This window comes from Arachis hypogaea, chromosome 12 (assembly GCF_003086295.3).
Source record: "Arachis hypogaea cultivar Tifrunner chromosome 12, arahy.Tifrunner.gnm2.J5K5, whole genome shotgun sequence".
Classification (NCBI taxonomy): domain Eukaryota; kingdom Viridiplantae; phylum Streptophyta; class Magnoliopsida; order Fabales; family Fabaceae; genus Arachis; species Arachis hypogaea.
The window spans coordinates 31,176,564-31,181,935 of NC_092047.1; positions in this window are offsets into that span (position 1 = coordinate 31,176,564).

The following is a 5,372-nucleotide window of genomic DNA, read 5'->3' on the forward strand; positions in this document are numbered from 1 at the left end:
ATGGGATATGACACTAGCACATAACAATTGGGGCAAAGCAGAAGGCAATATCTACTTTTGAACGTGTTTGTTGGTAGAAAAGTCCAAGTTTTTCCCTACCATATATATTAGAACTTTCAACGAGAGATGTTGTTATCCTCCATGATATATCCTCCATTACTATATCTTAATCTAATCTAATTTTATTCTGAGAGGGTGTTTCCTTCTCATTTCTTTCTATTTTTCAGCACTCTGTCCAAGAAAAATGAGTAGTGAAAATTTTTGAACAACTTTACTCACCAATAAGTGTGCCCATTTATCTATCTCGGACCTTTATTTAAATAGTGCAATGCAAGTTTAATTGCTTAAGTTTATACTAAACTTGATGTTATATAAAAGAGATATATTTGTATTAGTAACAAGTTGAGACAGGTAATAGTGTGTTGCAATTTATATTATTTGATACAATACATTGGCAGCAAAATTTATATGCATTTTATCATTAGGAAAACTTGCACTCTTCATTCTTTAAACTTCCTTAGTTTCTCATATTCAACAAATTTTTGTTATTGGAAAGAAGAATATATGAGGTAGTCTGATATCTTATTAAACATAAGAAGTTGACTTCACCTACTCCTATAAAAAATGGTCCATATCCAATAAGATGCTCCTGCAGAAACTTTTTCTTCACATTTCCTTCAATTTTTTTATGTTCAATTTAAAGATTTCAAAAATAAGTGTTAGAAATATATTATAATTATAACCTAAAAAAGTTGACAATTTTTTTCAATGCATATTCAATTGATCAAGTACAATAATTGTAACAAAAAATTAACATTCTTAATTAAGTGATTGCTCATTGTAGTTAACCAAAAACATTACTTGCCTAGCTTACAACAAAGAAGTAGTTTGAGGAATAAAAATGCTTAAATAAGTCTTAAATACTAAAATAAGTCTTAAATACTAAACAGATGACTAGTAAGGGTAAAACAGTCTATCTAGTGCTAAAATTCATTTCTGGAGCCCACTTGGTGAGTATTTTGGCTGAAATTTGATGAGATCCACGTGCTATGAGGCTCCTAGGGCGTTTAACGCTGGCTAGGGGTCCTCTCTGGGCGTTTGGACACTGGACTCTGCTTTGTGGGTGCTAGATGCCTATAAGGGGGCAAGTAGCTAGTGTTGGACGACAGTTTTGGGCCTTCTATTCTAAAGCAAAGTATAGATTATTATACATTTCTGGAAAGCTCTGGAAGGCAACTTTCCAGAGCTGTTGAGAACGCTCCATTTGAACTTCTATAGCTCCAGAAAAGCTCTTCTGAGTAGAAGGAGGTCAGATCCGGATAGCATTTGCAGTGCTTTCTCTGCCTCTGAATCAGACTTTTGCTCCTGCTCCTCAATTTCATCCAAAAATTACCTAAAATTATACAAAAATACAAAAACTCATAGTAGAATCTACAAAAATAAATTTAACACTAAAACCTATAAAAACTTAATAAAAACTAAACAAAATATACTAAAAACTATATGAAAATGATGCCAAAAAGCGTATAAAATATCCGCTCATCAATTATCATTCAACAAGTTCAGCAACCAATTCAATCCAAACCTATCCTATGGTTCACTAGCCTAAGTGTCCAGAAATATTATATATTACATAGAGTAAACCAAAACCGTATCTTGGCTGATTCCTAATATGTGCAAAACACCAAATTTGAGCCCAAACAAGCTTCCAACCACCAACAAATCACTAACTCAAATCCAAATGCTCCCAATAGCACAATAATCAAAGCTATACACAATTCATTCATAAAATCAATACTTAGGGTTCCATATATACATAAATACAAATGATTTAGAATTTTTTTACCTTGCCTAATGTGAATTGGGACAAAACCCACTAATTACCTGATGCTAGGTTGTACCTAAATAATCAAAATCAGAAGAACCACCCATTCATCATAGCCAAAACTTAAATCTGTTATAGAAGAAAGAACTAGGCTGGGATTTTCGAGAAGCTTACAACAATACCTATTTAGAAGTGACGGGATCGGCAAGATTTTTGCGTAGCCGCTGACGGCACGCGAATTGGAGCACCATAGCTCAAGTTATAAGCGAAAGAGTGAGGAAGTGAATAGTGTTTGTGGAACCCTTGCTCACTTCTCTCTCAATTCACGTTGCTTCAGCCTTCTAGTGCTGAAAGTGAGTGAATTTGTCACTTAAGTGACTTTATATACGTTGGGTTTGGGCCCAACTTGGGCCTGGTCCAACCTATTAGCGTTTTTGGCCCATTTGTCCAAATTTCGGGCCAAATCTTTAAAATTAGTGCTCGATTTTTCAACATTAATTATCTTCCTAAGGTTTTCTACTGTTTTTATTATTATCATATAGTACCGGACAGACTTAAGCCGGTACTGCCGGTTAATTTATTGGTTTGCGTTTTATGCGATTTTTTGCAGAAAATTATATTTTCCAACTCAAAAAATTCTACTGAGTCCAAAAATCATATTTAAATTTTTTAATTAATATTTTATATTTTTAGAACCTATTTTAGATAAGTTAATTATTTAATTAAATGATTAATTAATCGCGGTTCCTACAGACTCTAGAGTTTATGGCTTTATGCAGATCAATATGTCATTTAATTTATTTTCTACCTTTTATTGTTCATATAAGAGGTAGTTTCCACTATCAAATCAGTGAAACTCAATTCCAATAAAAACCATTCACTCTTTCAATATATAAATGGTTGATTTAATAAAAGCTTGTTCATGTAATGTAAATTTTAATGCTGGATTTGCTTGCTCTTCTCGGATCAAAGATGCCAAATAGAGTTAATTAAAATAATAAATGAATAAACTAACATGATTCTTTTAATATGCTAAAGTAAGCTATAGACTTTAGATAGCTTAAAGAACTGCTACAATCAGTTCCTTTTTTCTTTTTTTAATCAAAGTTTCTTTTTATCATATCAGCTAATTAAAAAACATAATTTTTTTTTCATTTTTTTCATTTTTTTCCTTTTTCTTTTCAAAAAAGCAAAATAATCTCATCCAAATATTCAGTACCATTGAAATTACTGAAATAGGAACCAATACACAATCCATTAATACTTTTCCTAATGATGTTCCAATTCTAAGCAAAGTAGCAACCCCAGAAGCTCCAGTAACAATCCCTTAAGTTGATGCTTAAATTTTTTATTTTGTCAAAATTAACAACAACTAATATAAAATTATAGAAATAAAACCAAATTACCTTAATTACAAAAATTACACTAATGCTATAATAATTAAAATCACTGAAATCACAGAGAGGAAATTACCGATAGAGAGAGGCTGGCGACAGTGATGAAGATCGAGAAAGACGGCGAGGAAGACGGCGACGCTCTCTAGAAGCAAGAAGACAACGACACTCTTTGGAACCCACAAGATGGCGATGCTTTCTAATCGCAACGACGACCTTGATTGCGACAACGACCTTGAATGCGAGACCGGAGAGGAGAGAGGGAGAGAGCTTGAGGGCAATGCCAGAGAGAGAGAGAGAGAGAGAGAGAGAGAGAGAGAGAGAGAGAGAGAGAGAGAGAGAGAGAGAGAGAGAGTAAGAAGAGGAGAGAAGAACACTAGAAACCTTGAGATCAGAGGATGAAGAACACTAGAAAATCTTTTGAGACGGTGATCAAAGAGAGGGTTTCTGAAACCCGTATGAAAGAACAGATTTATTTTTGTTCTGTTGTTTAAATTATTTGAAAATCTAAAATTAGAGTGAGTTGAATTTTAAAATTTAATTGATTTAAAAGGATATTTTGTCTAATCAAATATAGTAAGGATGTTTAAGTTTTTTTTATAAAATTAAATAAAAAATATTTTTTATTTTTATTAAATTATAAGGATATTTTAGTAAAATTAGTGATGTGATATATATTTTTTAAAAAAAATCTGATGCTGACGAAAAAAATAAATTCCACATGACTTATTGTTAGGGGTGCACATGAGTCGGGTGAAGCGGGGTTTGATGTGACATAGACCCGATCCGAAATATACACCGGGTCTATTTATTAGACCTGAACCCGACCCTAGACCCGATGAAACCAATACACTTTCGGGCCACAATTATACCGGGTGAAAACTAGGTGAAAACCAGGCCGTTAACATTACATTACGTTGATACCTTCTTGTAAGCTAGCATGTAAAAATATCCAAATTTCCAAGACTTCAATAATTATTTAACATGGTAAAATTCAGTTAGAAAAATATAACAAGGAACCAACCCTTCTTCAAAATTAAAGCATAACCACAATCAATACTAAAGCAAAACCACAATCAATATTAATATTGTCTAATAATACCAAATATTTAAATCAATACAAATAACACAATATTATGCATTAGTCTAAAGTCTTATGCATTCTAAACATAAAACATTAACTTATAGTCTTATAATGACTAATAACACAAAATATTAAGGTTTACAATACTTAAATTCCACATAAGAATAGTCATGATCCATCACTAATAACACAAAATATTAATTGTGTATGATGACTGGGCTACTGGGCCGACTTCGGGTGACCCGAACTATGGCTCGGACCCGACCCGAAATAATGACCGGGTCTATTTTTGAGACCCTTACCCGACCCTAAACCCCATGAAATCACACCAAATTAGCCCCTAAAGTGTTCGAGACCGGGCCGGACCTTCGGACCGGACCGGGTCATGTGCACCCCTACTTATTGTTATTTGTCCATATTTTAACGTATGAGTATGTATGAATTTATCATCGTACCGAAGCAAACACCTATAAAAATTGATAACCAAAAATTTTAGTTTTATATATATATTTATTTATTTATTTATTTATTTATTTATTTATTTATATTGAGATTCGTTATATTGGTGATGATCCCCTTTGACAATAATTTATTAGTGATAATTACAGAAAATTTGTAATAATAAACACATAATTTTTTTACGTGTAACACAAAAATTTTGGAAGAGAAACATGGAAAAAATCACTACTAACAAAAACATAGGACATATTATATATTATCAAGTTGAGTTTCTTTTGTATAAAAATTTATGTGCTTTTATAGCAAAAATTCATGAGTTTTAGTTAAGAATTTGTGTTTTTTTCTTAATGACATTTCTGTATTTTCTGTTATTGAAAATTTTATGTTTTTTTTTTTATTTTGAGGAGAGAATTTCTTACAACAAACGTTTAAAAAATATAAAAAATAGATGAAAAAACATATTAATTTTTGTGTTATTTATGTTTTATTTTTTTCTTCTCTTTGATAATAAGCACATAATTTTTTTATAATAAACATAAACAATTTTTAAGAGAATAATAGGAAAGCACTTAAAGAAAACATATTAATTTTATATTTATGCGTTTATTTA